Source organism: Myxocyprinus asiaticus, chromosome 31, assembly GCF_019703515.2.
Source record: "Myxocyprinus asiaticus isolate MX2 ecotype Aquarium Trade chromosome 31, UBuf_Myxa_2, whole genome shotgun sequence".
Lineage (NCBI taxonomy): Eukaryota > Metazoa > Chordata > Actinopteri > Cypriniformes > Catostomidae > Myxocyprinus > Myxocyprinus asiaticus.
Genome location: NC_059374.1, coordinates 24,115,102 through 24,139,108, shown reverse-complemented (window position 1 = coordinate 24,139,108; position 24,007 = coordinate 24,115,102). Strand labels below are relative to the sequence as shown.

At 39.0% G+C, this 24,007-nt stretch overlaps 1 protein-coding gene across 2 annotated transcripts in view; it reads right to left on the bottom strand.

The window, feature by feature from the left end:
• Window positions 1-24,007, bottom strand: part of LOC127421978 (glutamate receptor ionotropic, kainate 4-like) — a 620,965-nt gene that overhangs the window by 139,406 nt on the left and 457,552 nt on the right. The window lies entirely within an intron of this gene.

Sequence of the window (24,007 nt, the reverse complement as noted above, 5' to 3'; positions counted from 1 at the left end):
GTAATTAGCACAGGCGTGGATAAGGAGGTCTCATACACAGAAGACAATTATAAAACAAGGGAGTTGTAAATCATCTCCTTATTGCCTAAGGGACTCTAATGAAAAATTTTCTGCAAAGAATGAATGCAGTCCACACTTATCTGTTTGGATCAGGCTGACGGTAGGAACTCGTAGCAAGTGCTATCAACTCAATACATTTGTCAACAGGGAGTAATCAATAGGAAGTACGACTGCAATTAAGCTGACAGAGACTAATCAATATGAAATACGGCCTGAGACATGCAACATAAAGTTGCAGAGGCAATGAAGTTCGCCACTAAACGGAATGACTATTTTTAGCAAATATCTGAATATGACTGTTGGATCTGTGCTAAACACTGATTGCAATAATACAAGTGGCAAGGAAATGTGTCTGTCAAATAATACAGCATTGCTTACAAGTTTTCATTATGCCATAAATGTTAAAGCATCAGTAAAAACAGTCAGATTTTACTGTCTTTCTGATCAAATTCTAATGTAGTCTATTACAGCACATCATTCATTACAAAGTATATTGACTGCTGAGCTCTACATCCAAACAGAGATGCTGAAACCATGACAGATCCCCACACTTGGATAATGATTTTATGTACTGACAAGCATGATGCTGACATTCCCTCCATAACTCATGGATGCAAATGTTGATTACACTTTAAGTGTTTGGAGTCATTACACTGTGTTTCACTGGAACTCAAGAGGGTGGAACTGGATGAACTGCAAAAAGTCATTTTCTTCTTAGAAATGTTTATCTAAGTATCTAAAAAGTAAATATGTAAATAAGATTTGTTGTTAGAGAATATATCTTGAATAAAGTTTATTTTTCTACATAATTAGCAAATAGTTTTTTTTCTTGTTTTAAGCATAAACACTTTATGCTTAACCCTTTAAGCTCTAAAGGTGTTTTTAAAAATTCCTGTTTCTGTGGCCCAAAATTAAAGGCTTATAAAAAATATTTTTTAAAATAAAATAGGGCCAATTGTTTGTGAAAACTGCTATATATAGACATAGATTATGATAAATTATGAGACTCTCGGCCCATGAAACTGCAGAAAAATATTTTTTCTTATTTTTATGATTTGAAATTATATATCTCAGGGTGTAATTAAGATAGCTCCAAAATTTTGTTTTGTTCCCACTCATGTTACCTGTACTGAGTAAAATTTTGTGTCGATACAACAAAGCAATCAAAAGTACTAGCATCACAAAAATTATTTATCCTGGTGTCCAAAAGCCTCTCCAAAATAAAACATAAAAATTGTACATAAGAACTAATAACACATGCAAATACAACAATGATTAAAGGTATGCTCACTCTCCAAAGCATGCAGGCATGAATAATGAGATCTCATTCAGTTCCATTCTGTGTCATTTGAGCCATCATTGAGTCTGTGTCATGTGCTTGGCGCCATCTCCTTGTGGCCATATTTAATTAGAGTGAACGATCCTCTCTGTCCATATTTGGACTTCCAACTCTGGTTGCAGCGATCTTAATCCTAATACGATTAGTTTAGCGTTCCATGACGCTGGACAACGTAATACATTATTTCCGATGAAGTCATCTGATCCAGGAAAGCTAACGTGTTTTTAGCCAGATAGCAAATTATGTGCTGTGTGCACATTGTGCTTCATGTGGATTATCTAATGATCTATGCATCCGAGTATGTTGTGTGTGGCTCGTTTTAAAGATAATTGGCTTCTCTAAGTAACGGTATGATATTATGTTCCGTTTATGTTAAGTTATAAGCTAAAACACAGCAAATAAGCAACACATGTTTACATGTAACATTTATGTCAAAGACATACAGTATACTTAGCTATAAGTTGCTATATTTTTGTCTGTGAGTAAAACAAATGGCTGGTTGTTTTCTACTCTTAGAGAGCTTTCCAATGACATATGACGCATGGCTATTTGATCAGTTTGGCTTTTTTACCCATTACAATAAAATGTACAGTGCAAAATTACTAATAAATTATCAAAATGGAACATTTCTGATTTGTCTGCAAATTTGAAAGCACTTGTTTAGTCATAACGTCATAATATCTACATGCATTGTAAAGTACAGTGTCTAAGCTTTAAAGAATACCTAATTTGTGTTGGTCAAGACTGTAGTTATTAATATTTTGATGATGACTTTTTTTCTCGATGGGCCTGGCAGTTAAAAAACTTAATGTCTTATATTTTTCCATCATTTTTAATTTGATTACATCATTCGTAATGCTTCATGTGATTGTAGTTCGTGACTTTATTGAACACGGTAAGTAGTGTACACACACTTTTGTCAGTTTTTCAAACCATTTTTTCTTTGAATCAAAGTTTATATCAATGATGTCCTTAGCAGTCAGCAGTGAGACCTCCCTGCTTGTGTTGGCATGTATTATTCTGTTCTGATCTCTACTTGAAGCACTATGGAGATGACATGTCTGACAGAGCACATCAGGAGCGTGTGGCAGGGAAATTAAACACAAAGAAAAAAAAATGTAGGAGGGAGAAAAAGAGACAGTGTTGCAGCTGACAATGGTCATAATATGTCACGAGGCGGCCCAAGTGAAGCCCTGATGAACATCAGCCGTGATCTCCCATTCACACAACCTTCAAATGACATCAGAGCTCCCCACCAGCTGATACAGCTGATTTGTGCCACTGAGCTGATTTATTTAATCCAGCCGAGTAGTTTGGAACTAAGGAGAACAAATCACTTTGATGGAATTTATGACTGAGAGTTAGCTATGGAAAAAAAAAAAGAGAGAGAAAGAATTATACAGCTAGAATAAAATATAAATGGAAGCTACATAGGGCCACCCCCAACATAAATCCTCCTGTTAAAGTGCATAATTTTTTCGATGCCACAATACTTTCTCCTATCCCAGCTTAATATGCAGGGACAACTGTAAGTAAGGCATTTGTCAGTGGATTTTCCCTTAAAGTGTAACCAGTGTGGCTTTATGGCACTATAAAAACATTTTGTTTGAGCATCCCAACCAGCAACATAGCAACATTGGCTCAACCTATCTGTTTTGAATGACCAAAGGCAGACATGTCAAGAGGTACATAAATCACACACTTCAACTTTAAAGAGCAGTCCTCCAAATATATAATTACAGAAGCTTCAGTTCTTTTAGATCTCATTTTCCCTGCTAAATATCAATTGATAGTGCTATATTTATGGCCACTCTTGCTAATAGGAAAGACTGGGAGGGTCCTCGACACAGTGAATCGGTACAACACCGAGACACTGCCTACGGCGCGGAAATGGAAAGCCTTTCCTCTGATTGCACGATCACGGCTAATTCTGATGGTGCCATTATCCGAATTGAGTGATTGTTTCTTTATTATTCATGACCTTCTCCTCTGTGAAGCCTTTCCTGCAGCTGGTTTGGTAAATTAATGTTTCGTAGAGCACATTGTCTATCTCATAAGCCCTTATAAGCCAAATCTGGTAAAGATGGATTTGTAAAGTCCGAATTCATGTGTCCCTGGAGGCCAGTGTGCATCTCCCTGCGATCCATTTAATGATGGCAAAATGATGGGAATAATTGCTCATTAATCTCTGTGGCCCCACGCAGGCCCACCTTATATATGCTATATAAAGTGAGTAGGACATGTAAAAACACACATACGCAGACAAGGTTTTATTCACTTACCATGAATTTGTTTGGAAATTTTCATGCAGATTCATTGATAAATTCACTTTTCATGATTCACTTATTGTCTGTCTGTCTGTCCATCCATCCATCCATCCATCCATTCATCATTACAAATGGAATTACTTTACAATAGGTCTTACTAATTTCAGATTCACAAAAATATGCATTATAGCTCAGTCCTGGATAGGTTCTGCATGTAAATGCAGCCTATATAAGCATATCCATGACTGGTTAATCATAGGTTCGAAACACAATAATGTGTAGTTTAGGCCAATTTTAATTAGGTTTTAATGTGTTTTAACTGGTTTTGAGAATGCCACACTTGGCTTTACTAAACAAAACTTGCTATGCATTTTTAGAGAGTGTTGTGTGGAAAGCCCTTAGCAATTAGCACAATACACGCCCTAATATCTAAGTCAGGACATAAGCTCCCTCATTTAGAATATTTCGGATTTATCAACATTACAATGAGGTGAGGGTAAATACAAATGTATGTGTGTACACATCTGTTGCGATTCTCTTGTTAATTTTGCGTGATACATTTTCTGTGGAATTATTAGTGAAGTGAGAAATTATTAGTGAGGATATATCTTGAATTAAGTTTATTTTTCTTATTCCATTGGTAAATTGTTTTTCTTGTTTTAAGCATAAATCTTTAAAAAAAAATTAAAGTTAGACTTTTAAGGAATAGTTCACCCAAAAATGAAAATTTTGTTATAAATTTCTCAACTCCATGTCGTTCCAAACCCAAATAACTTAATGTCTTATGTGCATCACAAAAGGAAAATTTTTAATGAATATTCAAGGTCCATCTTGTCCATACAGTGGCAGTTGATAGAGACTCACTTTAAAGTAAAAAAAAAGGACACAAAAGTATCATAAAGTAGTCCATGTGACTAATGCTTCATATTCCAAGTCTTCTGAAGGCATACATAGGTTTTGTTGAGAAACATTTAGAAATTTAAATAATTTTCAGAGAAAATCTTTGCGTCCATTGCTTGTTCAAGAGCGCTATGAGAGAAGGTTGTTCACAGTGGCTGAACTTCAGCTATTTAGAGTGAACACGCAAGCCACTGTAAACAAAAGTATCTCATAGCACTCATTACAATGCAACGGATGTCAACATTTCCACAATACTTAAATTTTTGGCTAAACTATGTTTTCAAATGACGTCATTTTTTTTAAACTTCTATTTCAAGCTATATTCTCTGAAAACAGGCATCATTATCTTACACAATGTATGCAATTTTTGTTTTAAGGATGTGTAGATATTTATACTGGAATATAAAAAAAAAAAAGATTAAAGATTTTTGCAGTGCTGGCAATAGAAAAGCATCTGACGGCTGGTGAAAAGAATGGAGGGAACTAGAAGAATAGCTGAATAGGCCCCTTTACCAGGTCAGCTGTACATCTACCAGCTCTCCTCCCCTCTCCTTCCCTCGGCCCGTGGCTGGCCGCAGAGCTGAATTATAGGGGGTAAACAGTATAGACGTTCTGGGCAGATGAGTGTAGGCGGCCTTGGTCTTGGCCTGTCTTTCTTCATTTCCTCTCCATCAGCTGCTCTGGGGAGATCTGACTATGAGGAGACCCCAGAAGGCTTGCCACTGACCCCGTCTATGACCCTCATAATTCTCTCCCTCGATCCCCCCCCCCCCCCCCACACACAAACATACATATACACACAGCACATAAAAGACCAGTCAGCACTCTCACTAGAAAGGACACTTTAAAATGAGGCTGTTTTATGCAGAGGGAGATCACAGAGCATGAATAAATAAAGAATGGCAGATGCTCACTAACACACACACACACACACACACACACACACACACACACACACACACACACACACACACACACACACAAACTTGTTTTTATATCATTGTGGGGACTCTCCATAGACTTCCATGCATTTTAGGGATTTTATACAGATCTAATGATAATTTATATCCCCTACCCCTAAACTTAACCCTCACAGAAAACTTTTTGCATTTTTACATTTTCAAAAAAATATCGTTTAGTGTGTTTAATAAGCCATTTTCCTTGTGGGGACTGCAGGCTGGGCCCCACAAGGTAGGTGATCTCAGGTTTTACTATCCTTATGGGGACATTTGGTCCCCACAATATAGTATAAACATGTACACACACACACACACACACACACACACACACACATTCTCTAGCGGGCAATACATACAAGCACTCATGACCAGGACAGCAAATAAACACATATTTGTTTTTATACCGTGTTTACATTGACATTCTATTGTTTTTGTTGTTGTTGTTTTTAGCTAAATATATTCTACGTATAGATCTAATCCTTACAGAAACTTTAAGCATTTTTAGATTTTAAAGGCAAAGTGTGTAATTTCTGCACTACTAACGTCAACAAACACTCCCCCATCTACCACTGGCTGGGCAAACAGATAGTCCTCTCCCCGAACTCACACCATTGGTTGAGCCAGTGTTGCATTTGTTCCCAACAAAGAGGGCAAAACCTGAACCTTATGTGTTTGAATATGCAAAAGATTCTTATTGGGCATCCCTGCATTACCTCACTTTAAAGGAATATTCCGGGTTCAATGCAAGTTAAACTCAATCAACAGCATTTGTGGCATAATGTTGATTACCACAAAAAATTATTCAGAGTCATCTGCCCTTTTCTTTAAAAAAGCAAAAATTGAGGTTACAGTGAGGCACTTAAAATGGAAGTAAATGGGGCCAATTTTTGGAGGGTTTAAAAGGCAGAAATGTGAAGCTTATAATCTTATAAAAGCACTTACATTAATTCCTCTGTTAAAACCATGTATTATTTGAGCTGTAAAGTTGTTTAGATTGTAATTTTAACAGTCATTTTAGGGTTTGTTGACATTACAACATCATGACAATTAAGTTGTAAAATTGGCTATAACTTTACACAGAAAAGGTTAGAAAGTGATTTATCTCACTAAAAGCATGTTAACACACATATTGTTTATGTCTTGTGGCTATACTTTAGACAGTGAGTATTTTAATGTTTACGGATTGGCCCCATTCACTTCCATTGTAAGTGCCTCACTGTAACCTCGATTTTTGCTTTTGTTTTTTAAAGAAAAGGAGAGTCAAGACAAATTTTTTTTTTTTGTGGTAATCAACATTATTCCATAAATGCTGTCGATTGAGCTTAACTTGTATTGAACCCAGAATATTCCTTTAAGATAACAAATACCTTAGTAAACACTACAAAACAAACAGGTTTTATGTCTGCTGTAAACACATCACATCACTTTAGTGACATGTTGCATGCCACTCTTGTCTGTCCCCTACCAGCAACTTGAAATGATTAAAAAACAAATTACACAAGAGTATGGCGTAGCAGCCCATTCATCAGTGTCATGAGAGGCTGGGCCTCATAGGGCGTCTGGGAAGTCTTGGAGAACAGTCAGTAATGACAAAACTCCTCCAAACTCCAAAGAAATACTGCTTTTAGGTGATGCTGACAAACTCTTTTATTTGTCCTACTTATACAAACAAACACACTAAGGGGTTTTTCTATGTAAATATGAGCTTGTATTTGTATTTTTCAAGAATTTCAACAAAATCGTGTCTCGTGACACATGGATAAATTTCCATTTTTTGTGCTACATCTAACTGTTTTTAATGCAAGAACGTGGTTGGCCACTAAGAATGCATTGCTCTTAGTGTCATTTATTTGCACTGTCTGTGTTGCTTTTACTAAAGGAATTATACAAGCCAGGTAACAGTGCAAATATGCCCAAAAATCCCAGCTGAATGCAATTTCAGATCTTGTGGGTCTGTTCTTAGTGCTAATGTAGGTTAAGGAGGGTGCAGCCAAATACCATGATCCGGCACACTTTACTGGGGCTGTAAAGCATCACACAACCAAATCAATCCACGCACCTAAATCTGCTCTTTAAAATGTAAACTGCGCTTTACTACACTGAACATCTGGGTTCATGGATAATGATAATGACTTTATTTCAGTATGCATCATGCAGCATTATACCAGCACAGATAGGGCCTGTTTAAACTGAATTGTGCACTGAAAAAAGGAAAAACAGCTCTATTGAAAATCCTAAACCAGTATACTTAATATATTTATGTTTGAGATAAGAACATAGTTAGATTGCATAAAGTCCAAGTGATATTCAACAGTCATCAAAAAGTGATACGATCTCATTGCTATGAAATGTTCAAATGGATTCAGACTTCTAACGGATGATGTTCACTTTGATGTTTCACATGATTTTTACTGATTGCTCAATTCACTTATTTAAAATGAGTGAATGCAACACAATTCTTTGCCATCAACTTAATTTTATTGTGTACATTAGGTCTAGGTTCATTTAATCCAATTGTGTTGGGACTATGTGAATAATATTTGTTGCATCAATGTATTGCTGAAACCGAGTAGGGGATTTTCAGTTCCCAGTATGCTTTGCATGGGACTGGATTGGGAGAGTACATTTTAAATGTAAGTGTTATTTAAATTTATTTATATGCAAAATGAAACAAGTAGGAGACTTGTAAGTGTTTAATGTTCTGTTATGTTGGGATATAGAGGAGATTCTGTCATGTTGAATTTTTTTGGAGGTTACCGTTGTGGAGAAGAGCAGAGCTAATGGTTAGGTCAAGGCTGGGCAAATTACTACTGAAACATTATTGTGTATTGCTGTTTTAATTAAGCAAATACTAAAGGGTCTTCAGTATAATGACTGATTGGAGATCAGTAAATTTTCAGCAGCATCATACATTTTAAAGGTGCAATATGTAACAATTTTCATGTAATATTCACCATTTTTTTTTTGCCAATGTGTGAACAGCTTGTAACGCAACTTAAAAAAATTAGCCTTTCCCGGACTTCCTAGGTTGCCTATTAAAGCCTGTAGACTGATTTTCATGCAAAGGGAGCGGGTCGCTTTTGCCGGGAAAATCCAAAGGATGTGACATTTATGCGCTCTCCCAAGAGCCTTGCCTCTGTGCTTCTCTTCCGCGATTCAACAGCGACAACAAACTGCAACACTAGGTAACATTATCTTAGAGATGGAATCCCAGCACAACACCTACTCCTACACAAACTCCGAGTAAGCCAAAAAAACAAAAACAAAAAAACATTTATCTACTGAATCCCATCTGGCTAAGCGGGAACGTGATCGTGGTCGAGCGAAAACTAGAGTGAACATCGGCAGGGCATTTGATTCCTGGAGGGACCTTCGTTCAGTTTTAGAGTTCAAAACCGACCCTGAATTGGCGTTCATCTTATTGGACAGGTAAGCTTACATAACTGCAAAGCATGTGAAATATAGTGCCATAAGGATTGATCTGTGTAATTTTAGCTAAACTACAATAACACATGAAATGAATGCTAGACAATGTTCAAGATAATGCAAAAAGCTCCATTCATTAGTGTAACGTAACTTGGTTATACAGAAAATATATACATTCTATTATTATAAAACAATAGCACATCGATATTTCAAAATGACAGTTGTGTCAACATATTTATAATGTACAGTCTATTTTATAAACCGATACTGTCATCATCCACCAAATTTAGCTAACAGCTATTGGCTACCTGGCTAGCTAGCTAACACCGACATAGGCTATTGTATAAATGCAGTCAATGTATCATGCAAAGAAAAGTGATTACTTCAAACTACAGTCTCGCATAGTCAGACCTATATCCACACTTTGTTTTAGCCCTGTTCCAGCACTGGAGAGTCAAATATAATATACATTCTCAAAGTTTGTAGTAAAACAATCATAACTGTGTAATTTAAATTATGCTACCTCATCTGTCAGCATGATGCCGGTGAATCACGTTCAGTCTCTTTGTACGTTATGTCATTGTTTTGGTCGATGCTCGCTCGCGTCCCTATGGAGTGTGTGCACGAGCGCGAGCACGAGAAAAAGGTAGCTGGCTGCAGTTCACTTAATGGCCACAGGTGTCATTATTAACAAGTGTTTCTGAATCTTACATACTGCACCTTTAAATAGTACAAAAAGATATAATAAGCTAATGTTTATGCTGAAATTTGAAACAGATCAAATTTAAGTTAGGTTAACTCAATTCATTTAGGTTCTTGCTACACAAAGTATTTGAGTAGAGCTTACATTTTAATGTTGTATCAAATAAACTTATTTTCATTGTGTGGAACCAATGTCCACAATTTAATTATGTTTAATCAACGATTTTATGTTTTGGTTTGAGTGGTTTGTAAATAAGACGCAAATGTAGCTCAACTGTTCAGCAAATTGTCTTAAAGTTGTCCAAAGGCGGTCTTGTTCATTTTCTCTTTCTTTCTCCCCTCCTGTCATTCTCTCACTCTCTCTTAGTCATTGTCAAAGTCTCTTCTGTTTGGTCTTGGGTCCCTCCTGAGTCCATCTCGCTGTGTGTTACCTTGTGTCCTCTGATTTACCTCTGTACACCAGCCAGTGTTCACTTTCCGTGTTTACAACTTCAATAGCCTTTTAAACTAGGGCTCCTGCTGTTTACAAACTGTGAATAAATCTGTCTTTCCTGCACTTATCTTTCAGAAAAAAAGAGTCTCCTCCCTAATTCCTACCTGCCATTTAATGCTCCAAATTTTAAACGCCTGAACAAATAAAAACACTCCGAACAAAGTGAAAGGTTCCACTTAATTACAGTTGGAACAACAAAGACTTCAGTGTTTGAAAGAGCTAAGAGCTTGAAAGGCCTGTTTTATGACACACTGGTCCTAAAGATAGAGAGTTTGTGTTTATGTATATTCGAATAATCTGCATCACTTCAATTGTTGTATCGCGGCTAACTTTTTTCTTTCTGATCAAGACGCTAAATAATTTTTGGGCTTTTCTCAAACTTAAAGTGACTTTTTTGGAATGCCATACTAAAAACATCATTGCTTGCACACTTCTTGTCTGCAATTGGTCAAAAAACAAAACAAAACAGGTAGTCTTATCCCAAACCCACACCACTGGTTGAACCAACGTGGCTGTGTTAAACTGGTTGGGATGCTCAAACAAACATAGTTTTGATAGAGCTTCAGAGTCACAGTGTTTACATTTTTCAGGGAAATCAGCTTACAAATGGCTTACTTATAGACATACTTGAATATTAAGCTTGATTAGAGAAAATATTTAACATTTAAGATGACACACTTCACCTTTAACATGACCATACATTATGTAAAATTAACACTGTAACTTTGCATTTCAGTATTCTTCAAATTACTGAAGTATATGTTAATAGATTCAGAGCATAAACATGATTAAAGTAGTCTATATAATTTATTCTTCATAATTCCAGGAAAAAGGAAAACAAATTTTTGCTTGAGTTAATATAAAATTACTCAAAACCCCAGGTTCTTAAAATGTTCTCCGTAAGGAAGTCTATAATTACTCCTATGAGCTCAGACTCTAGGACACTCATCAACTTTTAATTTTTCTTATCACATGCCCGACTCTGAAACGCATGTGTTGAGTGCACACACATCTGTGCCATGTGTTTTAACAGATGTGTCAAGAATGCATCAATCCATTCATGGAAAAAAAAAATTCTAAGAACTTTCACTGAAATGCCAATGTGACCTAACTGATCTCCAGAGATTGCTCAAGAAAAATCCAGATTTCTCAGGCATGCTGGACTCATTGGCACACCTCTTTCATTTAAATGCAGCACAATGGCCGAATCCCTGGGTGATAGTCAAGCACTGATGAAAACGTTCCTCACTTGGCGAAACGTTATTGCCTGTGCAAATCATGAAGCGACAGTCCCTTTACTGCTCACCTGTATGGCAGTCACAGAGCATACATCTAGTAATTAGAGCAAAATGGCTTCACTTGTTTCCTTTCATTATTGCAATTAACCTACTAACCCTGTCCTCTGACAGAAGGGGGGAAGGATGTTGTATTAAATTACAGGGATGTTTCAATGTTTCGAACAGCGGTAGCTCTTGTTCTTCCTCTGTGATAATGAGGATGAGATTGGGAATGATGTGTAACGATTGAAAAGTGAAACTTCTGAAGAAAGCAAGCAAATAAACACTGCTGGATCCAGTCAAAGACAGAATAAGGGGGAGGAGACAAACCACTCGTAGCAAAATGAATTGGAGAAACCGCTAAGTAAGTTAAATACCCTCCTGAGACACATCAATTCTTATTTTGTCCTCTGTAGAGGACTTTTTTTAATTTTTATTATTTCTCTAAGACCTTAAAAAACACACTGCATTGGCTTTTCAAAGATTCCAAATGTTTGGTCATGAAAAAACATCCCAAACTTGGTTTTACAAAAATGTCTGATGTCACAATTCAGTACATTCTATGCAGAGAGAAACATTAGGGGCCTAGTTTTAAGAGTGCTAGCGCTAAGCGCAGCGCTATGCCATAAGTCACACATGCAAAGTCAATAGGCATGGCCATGAAGTTTTGGTATTTTCATGCAAGCATGCACTTAGTCTAGGAGCAAGTGGGTTTGGTGAAATTGCGTGCACAAAGCGCTAATGGACTGGGTCAAGTACAATTTAATTCTGAGGTTCTTCTCAGGCACTGTCTATTATATAATCCATTCCATGTCAAGAACCAGCGATATGGGGGGCCTGGGTAGCTCAGTGAGTAAAGACACTGACTACCACCCCTTGAGTTCACAAGTTCGAATCCCAGGGTGTGCTGAGTGTCTACAGCCAGGTCTCTTAAGCAACCAAATTGGCCCAGTTGCTAGGGAGGGTAGAGTCACATGGGGTAATCTCCTCATGGTCGCTATAATGTGGTCCTTGCTCTCGGTGGGGTGCGTGGTGAGTTGTGCGTGGATGCCGTGGTGGATGCCGTGAAGCCTCCACACGTGCTATGTCTCCGCGGTAAACACGCTCAACAAGCCACATGATAAGATGCACGGATTGACGGTCTCAGACGTGGAGGCAACTGAGATTCGTGCTCCGCCACCCGGATTGAGGCAAGTCACTATGCCACCACGAGGATTTAGAGTGCACTGGGACTTGGGCATTCCAAATTGGGGAGGAAAAAAGAAGAATGAGTGATATAAACAAAGTCAGCACATTCATAAGAAGTTGGTTGTGTAAATGGACTGCATGCCATGAATTTAAAACATAGAAATATAGATTTACCTCTTTTATGCACTAACTGCATCCTTGTTGAATGTCAGGCATTTTTCTTTGACAGTGACACACTGTTCCCCTTCTGTCACTCACTTGACGTTGTGTCGATGTAGTGACACTAGGAGTCGCTCTTGAGAGCCCCAAACACCTCAGATCTTTGAGAAAAGGCCAATGAGAATTGGCAAGTGGAATTTGCATGCCACTCCCCCGGACATATGGGTATAAAAGGAGCTGGCTCGCAACCACTCATTCAGATTTTTTCTTCGGAGCCGAGCGATTGTACTATCAGCGAGCTGAATACTTCTGCTGTTCCATTCACCTCTTAAGAAGCGTATGCTGTTGGATATATGACGCATTTCCTGCGGCTTTCTCTCCTTCTGCACGACGAGTGCAGATTTCGCCCCTGGGCGCTTCGACAGCGCTAAAAGAGTGTATATTCCTGCTAAAGAGTATATATTCTCTATTAGAGCACACACATTGACGTTGAACGTCTTTTTAAAGACGCGTCTTTATAAAGATGCCTTTCCGTCTTTGTGTGATTCCTGGATGTGGTCACTATCTCTCCATTTCCGACGGCCACGGGCGCTGCCTCACGTGTCTGGGCAGCGATCACACTGAGGCAGTGTTCATGGATGGTTCATGTTCTCATTGCGAGAATATGACCATGGCAACGTTGCGGTCTGGGGGAAAGCCACTCTATCCCCGCAGACTTCCCATTCCCCAGCACGCTCGTTTTCCCCTGGCGAGTTCCGAGAGGAGACCAGCTCTCCCCAGGGCCAGCTTAGTGTCCCTTTCGGAGCTCCGGAGCGGGATGAGTGCTCGATCACTGCATCGGAGAGCATACTGGTGATGTCAGACACCAAGGACTTGACTGGGCTGCCACCTTTGGGTCGGCCGCCCAGTCTGAGGCTGATGGCAAGATGACCGCCATGCTTGCCCGGGCCGCCACGTGTGTCGGGTTGGAGTGGAACCTTCCACTCTCCACTGAGCCCTCTCAGCTAGATGTTTGGTTCCTGGGTTTGGGGCGCCGCTCACAGCCACTTTCTTCCCGGAAGTGCACGACGAGCTGACGAGTTCGTGGAGGGCACCTTTTTCTGCCTGAAACTGACCTCCCAGCTCGTCTGCTCTCACTACCCTCAATGGTGGGGCAGCCCACGTGTATACGGAGGTGCCTTAGGTGGATAAGGTGGTTGCGGGGGCTCCCCTCGGCCCAGATGCACTGGCACACGTCTGGCCCCAGGGCTGTGCAAGTATGCGTTCCCCCCGGTGAGCCTACTTGCACAGACCCTGTGCAAGGTCAGGGTGGATGAGGAGCAGGTCACCCTCGTGGCCCCGTATTGGCCCACCCAGACTTGGTTCTCAGACCTCACGCTCCTCGTGACAGCCCCTCCCTGGCGAATTCCCCTGAGGAAGGACCTTCTTTCTCAGGGACAGGGCACCATCTGGCACCCGCGCCCAGACCTCTAGAACCTCCACGTATGGCCCTTGGATGGGATGTGGAAGACCTAAGTGGCCTACCACCAGCAGTGGTAGACACTATCACTCAGGCCAGAGGTCCCTCCATGAGGCAGCTTTATACCCTGAAGTGGCGTCGGTTCATGAATTGGTGTTCTTCCCGAGCTGAAGACCCTCAGAGATGTGCAGTCAGGTCAGTGCTTTTCTTCCTGCTGGAAAGGCTGGAGGAACAGTTGTCCCCCTCCACCTTGAAGGTGTATGTGACCGCTATAGCGGCACACCACGATACAGTGGACGGTAAGTCCTCAGGGAAGCATGACCTGATCATCAGGTTCCTGAGAGGCACCCAGAGGCTGAATCCTCCTAGGTCACGCCTGTTTCCATCATGGGATCTCTCCATGGTCCTCCTGGGCCTTCACGGAGCCCCCTTTGAGCCGCTAGAGTCAGTCGAGTTGAAAGCCCTCTCCTTGAAGACGGCCCTCCTGATTGCACTCACCTCCATCAAGAGGGTCGGGTTCTCTGTCAGCGATACCTGCCTGGAGTTCGGTCCGGGTGACTCTCACGTAATCCTGAGACCCCGGCCGGGCTATGTGCCCAAGGTTCCCACAACCCCCTTCAGGGATCAGGTGGTGAACCTGCAAGCGCTGCCGCACGAGGAGGCAGAGCAAGCCCTGTTGTTGCTGTGTCCGGTGCGTACTTTGCGCATCTACTTGGATCGCACGCAGAGCTTTAGATGCTCTGAGCATTTCTTTGTCAGCGAAAAGGGAACGCTATCTCCAAACAGAGGCTTGCCCACTGGATCGTGGATGCCATCGCTATGGCATCCCAGGCCCAGGCCGTGCCTGCCCCTTCGGGAATACGAGCACACTCCACAAGGAGTCTGGCATCCTCATGGGCACTGGCCCATGTCACCTATCTAGCAGATATCTGCAGGGCAGCGGGCTGGGGACACCCAATACCTTCGAGATTTTACAATCTCCGGGTTGAGCCGGTTTCGTGCCATGTTCTGTCAGGTACGAACCGGTAAGTTCGGGAATACGGACAGCTGGCTGGGTGTATCACTTGTGTATAGCACCTTTCCCCTCCAAAGAGGCGAAGATGTTTGCTTCTTTTCCCATGCGAGTTCACGAACCCGTGAACCTTGGATGTCCTTCCTCCCTAGCCCTGTGGCTCACGAATTCAGCGGAGGAATTCACAGCCGGAACCAGTACGTGTGCTAATATGCCCTTACTGAGGTAAGTGCTCCACAGGTGCCGGTTACTCCGGTAACCCCCTGTGATGTATTTTCTGCAGTATGGTCCCCCTGTCGGCAGACCTGCGTCTCCCTTCGACAGAGCCCTCTCTGTCCCAGTCACCATGTTTGTAGAGCTCCTCCCCTTTCAGGCAGGACCTACCACCACGCCTCTTCCATGTGCGGTTCTGAGCCCACCTGACATGCTTGCCACATGTTACCTCCCCTCTGGGCAGGATGTGGTCTCCACAGGGTCTTTTCCCCCTGAAAGAATAGGATAGGAAAAGAACACCATCCCCGGGGCATATTTTTAGTGTTAAAATGGCCCCAGCCAAATAACTGAATACTCTGTGGAGAGAAAACATAGAGATAAAAGACTGCAGCTGGCGCGGCCTGCTTCCATACTAGATACGCCTCTTCCCCCCCCAGGGATGTGGGGAACTATACAAAGTTTTTTGGGGCATTGGGGGAGGCTACGTGCAGACTGGTGCACCTACTACTACGCACGCAGCAGCTTGCTTGCACCTACACCGGCAGTCCATGTAACATGGTTCAGCTAGTTGTGGCATTTCGTATAGGGACCCCTAGTGTCACTACATCGACAGAATGTCGAGTGAGTGACAGAAGGGGATCGTCTCGGTTACTGTCGTAACCTCCGTTCCCTGATGGAGGGAACGAGACGTTGTGTACCCTGCCACAATGCTGTACTACCCGCTGAAATGGCCGGGTCCCTGTCTCGGCTCCTCAGCACAAAACCTGAATGAGTGGTTATGAGCCAGCTCCTTTTATACCCGTATGTCCAGGGGAGTGCCATGCAAATTCCACTCGCCAATTCTCATTGGCCTTTTCTCAAAGATCTGAGGTGTTCGGGGCTCTCAAGAGCGACCCCTAGTGTCACTACATCGACACAATGTCTCATTCCCTCCATCAGGGAACGGAGGTTACTACAGTAACCGAGACATTTTCATACGAATGGAAAATGTGGTTCTTGTCAGGATTTGTATGCTCCGTTAAATTATAGAGAATGTAAGTATTATTAATCATTTTCATCTACTGACACACAAATCATGGCTAGTATTAACAGTCATTGTATCGACACGCACTTCACTTCTACCAGTCGATTTTGATTTTGAAAAATGTAATTCATTTATTGAAACACGGAAAATATCAAACCAAAAATATTTCTAAATTCAAATTACACTTCTAATGAAACAAAAATATAATCAAAATAACAAGGTCAAAAAATAAAAAAAATAAAATAAAAAAATCATACCAAATCCAAACATTTGACTCTCTCCGACTTCTTCCACCAGCCCTTTTGCAGTGACTTTGGAAAAATACCAATACAAATTAAATCATAAATACAATTTCAAATATAAACAATAATAATAATAATAATACCTGAAAAATATGCCATGACCTATAGATAGTTTAACACAAACCTCAAATATATTTGTTTCATAAAACGGCTACATCAGTAATCGTCATGAACATAATTTGATGTTCCACTGTATTTTCATAGTTTAGACATTAACTTTATTACCAGTTGCTGGTGGAATCTCCAAACTGCAAATGCAGGAACTGAGTGTAGACATTGCACTGCAAACTGACATGCTTTTGAAACGTCTTAGCACAATGACCCATTTCTTAAGAAAATAGCTAATTATGCATTGCGGCACTTCATTTAAATACAATATACCCCCAGTTTGAGCGCATTCACTCACACATGGTGCAAACACTCCACCCAAACCCACTTGTGCTGGCATGAAAATTGCAAATTAATTAGCGATCTCATGAAAATTGAATAAGACGTTGCGTGCAGTCATAGCTCATAGCACTGTGCTTTGTGCACTCATGAAAATAGAGCCCTAGGTGTTTTATTTGTAATTATCATTTGATTTTGATTGATTTCCATTTTTCTTCTTGTAAATAAACTTCTCAAGAAAGATTTAGTGAGTTTTCAAAGCAAGGTTTGATTTTCTTTTACAATAAAGACATTGTTTTCTTCAATGTCCTCTATTGGGGATATTGCAGGCAAATGTTTTCACCTGTTTGGGAGACACTACAGGTGAATAGGGCAAAAAATAACAGATGAAGGCTAAAGGAATAAAAGTCCCGCCTTTCAGTTAACATAGCCTTTTTTTGATAAAGGCATTGCCTCATTTGTTTATTCTGGAATGTGCATTAGCTTGGCCAAGCTGAAAAATTATTATTTTTTTTTGTATGATTTGAGCACAGTTAAATAATAACATTATTTGATAGATTTTTTACTGATTTGAAACATTAATGAAAAAATCTTGACAAACAGTTTTGGAGATTTCCATCTGTCTGCCAAAAAGTGTACTCTGTACACATGAAACTGTTGATACCCTTTTCTCTTTTGATCATTCTTTTTTGTGTTTCTTTCTTTTTTCCCTCATATTCTCATGTTGTACTTATTACAGCAATAAAAAAGGTTACCAAAAAAAGTGTACTTTGATACAGCAAAGCACAGTGCTTGATGAATAACTGTGCCAGCAAAGTGCACTTCAGGAAAAGGTTTGTACATTATGTATGTTGTCAGAACTAATGACTGGTTCTTCCAAATGATTCATGAGCAGCAGGTGAGTGTGATTCACAGCTTGTTTGGACATTCTGATGTCCTGATTTTCATTTGCTTCAAGAGAGGCGCCGCAGTTGCTTTATTGTACGGAGACAACGTATCTGAGCTGAGATCCCACAGGGACTTGAATTATTCCCATGACAGAAAGATTCAGGTGAGATGACAGAGATGTAAAGACATGTGTAGGTGTGATGTTTTGTCCTCTGCTCGCAGCTTGATCGCAGAATTGCTTTTGAAAAAATGCCGCACCCCCAGTCTTGTCATAAATTGCACTGGCTTATCAGCAACACTGATTTCATCTCTTAAAGTGCTTAAGGCTTCCTATACATCTAAAGAGGCCATCCACCCATCCCTCCATCCTATGCACCTGTTTTATTTGAGGAGGCACGAGTGGTGGTCTTTGCTCAGTTGGTGCCCTTGGGAAGAAAACTAGATACAACGACTACAACAAGGGTATTGAAAAAAATAAAATAAAATTATTAACTTCAACCAATGCTAAAGTTAATCTTATTAAGTCAAATTATAATGCAATTTAAAAGTATATGGACATCCAATAATGATAATTTTAATGGTTTTGCTATCTAAGCATCTTAACGAAGTATGTAAATACATTAATATGTTATTATATTCATTCTATTATAGACAAGGCTTAAAATGCTACATTTTATATGATATGTAAGAGGAGGCCACTGCTCTGTCTCTCTCAACCGCCAAGGGGCCCTTGGCCTGAAAAACGTTGAAGACCCCTGGACTAGAAAATACAAACATGCAATCTAGCTAGTTATGCTAAACAACTTTTTGTAGTAACATATGTAAAATGTATGGGATAAAATAGAATAATCTAATGATTAAGAAATATTTTAAAAACATGATTATGACTTGCTAGTCTAAAGGTCAACCTAGTCTCATAGAATGAACTTTACTATAAAAACATTTTTGCAAACTGAGTTTTGCTGCAGTTTCCTGGTGAAATTAACACTAGAAGCATTACATCAACTGTGCTTTTTATTCACTTTCACAAAAATCAGATGTACTATCGGTGTTTATGACTTTATAAACAGTTACTCTTTACTCATACCCTGCTATGTTATGATATTAAAACACTTTTACTCTAACGCATCAGTTGAAAAATGATACATTTTAATGCTTGTATTACAGACCCACCTACATTTACACACTTATTCCAATATGATTAACTTCCGCAGCAGCTCACCTGAAAGAGTGTTGGATGTTGGACTCTGAGACCCAGCCTCAAACCCAGCCAAGGACACTCGAAAGTAAAAGTGAAGCGAAAGAGCCATTGAATCAACCAGAAATTATGTGGTTGCTTAAGTAAATGTGCTTTTAATGACAAATTTGCTGTTAGGTTTAGGCCTTGATTTAGGGTAAGGATGTCTGTTTTGTTCATCTCTCATTTTTTTTTTTTTTTTTTTTAACACTGTTGGTAAGGTCTAGGTTAGAGTTTTAGGTTAGGGAGGTACGTTTTACTCATTAAAACATCCATCTAAAACCTCAACTGTTTAAAACATAATTTATCTCGCTTTTTGCGCCCCCCGCTGGACATTTCACAGGGAAACTGCAGCCAAACGTGTGATGAAGAATGTCATTTTGGCTTGTAAAAATTTTGCCATTGTCACATAAATTTCATGAGATCAGGCTGCCAAAGGTACAGTTTTCATTCAAATTCCCAACTAACATAAAATTTTAATAAAGCAATCAAATTTAAAAATTGAATAGGATCTTTATCACAGTGTATTCTGTTTTAAGAGCAGGTACCTTTGTTACACATCTATTTTTGTGTTCCATGGGGGGGAAAGTCATGATAGGGTAAATGATAGTTGAACTAACCTTTTAAAGCAAATATTCTGCAGAAAGTGTGGCTGGATTGGACTGATTAAATTTAGACACTTGTCTCCTCAGTTTGAATGGGCCCAGTCTATTCCTTGGCTTGTTTATACATGCCTAGACTCTACACCACACACACATGCACATGTAACAGAGTTTGGTACCTGCTCAGGATACACACACGCATACAGATGAAACATGGGCCTCAATAACGCAAAAAGAGACTTGGAAACATGAAGACCATAACAGAAGACGCCCATCTCACAATTCAAAGAGGTTTAGTAATTACTCCCTGTACCTGCACCACAGAGTGCTTCATTACTCTGCATAGTGTGGCCGGAGCAGAGGCTGAAGCGCTCTTTCTGAGTCAATTACTGATTACTAGGTTTGTGATGGATGTAGTGCATTTTTGACAGCCCTTTTTCACACTGTGATAATGTGTAATGAAACACCAGCGTACAGATGGGAGGATGGTGCGGCGTTGGCGTGTTGGATGCATGAATGATGGAGGGCAGGAGAAGCTAAATAAAGTGAAGGAAAGTGCCGTGGGTAAATGAAGTGGCTTTTTTAAAATTAGGTTACAGCATGTTAAAGTGTGTCTGGTTTTTTCCTCCCTGAGTGACTGCTCCTAAAGTGCTGTGAATTTAAAGCTGTTTCGGTTACAAAAGTTTTGATTCAGTGTGTCCTGGTCTGTTATTTCTAGCACACATCAGTGTAAAACAGAAAGATTGCAACAGAAAAGACAAAGAGACTTTTTTATAGAATACCTGAATCAACAGAAAATAAATCAGTGCAAGTGCCGCAAACCACTTTATCTCCTATTGATTTTGGGTCATTTTTGACCCGGGAGAGGTAGATAATAATTTTTAAATGCAACGGTTTTTAGTACAGGAGTCAAACTTGGTGACTTTGTCAAGACTATCAAAATACACATAATAATAATAAAAATAAAAAAATCTGATTTTTTTAATAAAATTGTTAAAGAGATATAACCATTCATAATTTATTTTTACATCTTTTGCGTTCACAGGTCAATTATGACCCAGGCATCAATTGTGGCTTTACACATGATATTATGTAGATTTTTTTGTACATCTATGAATTAGATTTTTTTCTTAAAAACTCTCACTTCACTTTCATGTAGCCTCTTTCCCATAATCTCTCACACACTTTTTTGTCGCTCACTTGGACTGCATCTTGTTAACCCTAAAACAGGCAACGTGCACCACAAGATATGCACTATTTAGTTTCTTATAGGGGGTATGAGCAAGAGTTTCTCACCTAGTCTTCTTATCATTTATCATAGTTGGGTCTGTTTTGAGTATATGGGTCACATGACTTGGTTCAACTTTTCTGTGATCGTTAAATCAGACAAACCTAAGACTGACATGGCCAGCCATGGTGCAGGACATGCTGACTTTGTGATAATTAATTATATATGAATCTTACTTTTCTTCAGTAAAAAACAAAACAAAACAATAAAACAAAAAAGAAAATGAAGTCATATGTTGTTCATGCCTTTATTTAGCACATTTTGAAGTGTGCATATCCCCTGAGATACTTTGCCAGATTAAGGAAAGAAAAAGGGTTAATCCACACTATTACACATACACATTTATTACACTTACACGTCATACATGCAACCTTAATGCTAAACTTTTCTCAGTTTTGTTACACATAGTGCTGGGTAGTTACGGATTACATGTAATCTGAATTATGTAATCATATTACAAAAATCAAGTACTTGTAATTGGATTAAATTGAATTTTAAAATATATGTAATCGGACTACAATTACTTTTTTATGGATTACATGATTACAGATTAAGATGGCAATTGCAGTAAATTGTTAATAATTTATTGATCATCCCAATAATTCTCTTTTTTCAATCTTTTGCATTTTTTATTCTAAATCAGCATACCACTGATATACCTAGCAAAGCCATTGCTGTTGATTTTATGGTCATTAATTTTTGTTAATTTTATAATCATTTTATGTTGATTTTATGATTTTATGACCAATTACTTTTCGTAATGTTTCTGTTGTTTTATAGGGCAACATATCCTGGGAGATACAACTCATAAAATCCAAAATATACTCTATCAAATATATCAAAAATTCCTTTGGATATGTTTTACTTAAGTCCAAATATAAAATCTATATAAAAAGTTTGATATAAAAAGTGACATGAAATTATTTTTTGCTAATCATTTTCCACTCTTGCTTGTTTTAAGGTTAACAAACATGCACATACACATACAGTCACGCACACACACACGCACGCACGCACACACACACACACACACACACACACACTCCTCAACAAAACAGACATGACAGATGTAACAAACATATCAAATAAATTAAATTAAATCAAAGGAACTAAGAGGGGATGTGGCAAGATTTTGCTCATGCACACATTAGTCTTAATAGGGCTTGAAAGAGCTTGCAGCATATTCCTGCATCAACATTCAGCAGTTCATGCAAGTAAATAAAATAGATTTTGCTTAAAAACATATAAAGAAGTATTAATGCTTTATACTTAAGTTGTACAGTTGTTTTGATGATGTTTGTTGAAAAAGAATACGTTGGTTTCATAACCTTTGACCACCAAGTTGCATTGAGCAGTTATGAGTAATAGGAAATTCATTCAAATTACTAGTAATTCTAACATTAGATGTTAAAATAAATTGTATATTATGTTACATTTAGATAAAATTTCACAGAAATGTTCATAAAAAATATGCCTTCACATGTATCACACTGGTTTTTCTGTAGTAAATGTATATTTGGAAATGTCAAATAATACAAATAATAACTTTTATTTTTGCAAGTTAACATGCCAAAAATATCAATCTTTTTACATTTATGAACAGTTAAGAACTAATTAATGACATACACTGCCTGGCCAAAAAAGTCGCCATTTGGATTTAAATCAGGCAGATACTTAAGAGCCTATGATTGGATCATTATTGCAGTGATTAATATGTTTCAGCAGGCAACAATTCTTTTAACTCTAACTAATGCAGTAAGTAGCTTCTCATTTCTTAAACAACCATGTCGGAAGACGTATCCCGTGGTCGTGGAAAAGATGAAACCGTGTTTCAGAAGGGGCAAATTATTGGCCTGCATCAAGAAAAGAAAACAACTAAGGAGATTGCTGAATTCCCTGACGGCACGGGCATATTCCAGGATGACAATGCCAAGATTAATCGGGCTCAAATTGTGAAAGTGTGGTTCAGGGAGCATAAGGAATCATTTTCACACATGAATTGGCCACCACAGAGTCCTGACCTTAACCCCACTGAAAGTCTTTGACTCATGAATGCAAAAGGTGTCTGGAGATTCTAAACGCAATAGGAGGGTTAAAATGGAAATGATCTCATTTGCCATTTCCACTCAGATTTCTAAAAGTTCTCAAAATATTTCAGGAAATCTAAAGATTTCTTAACAACTGTATTACTGCATTGAGAATTACACCCATCATATGATGGCCACCTATCATAAAGCAGTGAAACCTGGAAAAGCATCCATGTTAGAGGAATATACTGTAAAATAGGGATGGGCGTGAGTACACCAGAACTCGGAAATGACAGCAATGATTTTAGCAATGAGTTTTTTTTTTTTTCATTTCATATTTCACGGCAATCAAAATCCAGTAAGAACTATAAGCAAACGTGCTAAAAGGGCATCAATTTTAATTTGGGGAATCTTTATGGCGTCAGCTTTTTGTGTCAACATTGTCAGTGGAGACTTTCAGTCGGGGGCAGCAACACTGATCAACATTAGGGGGCGTTCACAAAGGACACGGTCTTCTTTTTCAATAGATAGATAGAAAGAACCTAAAGGGAACATTGGGAAGCACTTGGGTTTTTTACTTAACCTATTTTTTTACTTTTTTTCCATCAAAATGTTAAAATTGTTAAAGGCCAGAAACGATAAAACATCAAGATGCATCACAACGGTCAAATATGTCTGTTTGACACATATGTTCATAGACCAACAATCAAAATATCAGAGATGTGTACTCGAGTAGACAAAACAACAAAAATGCCCATTTCTAATATGAGGCCAGTTCATATGTATGAGTCACATGGA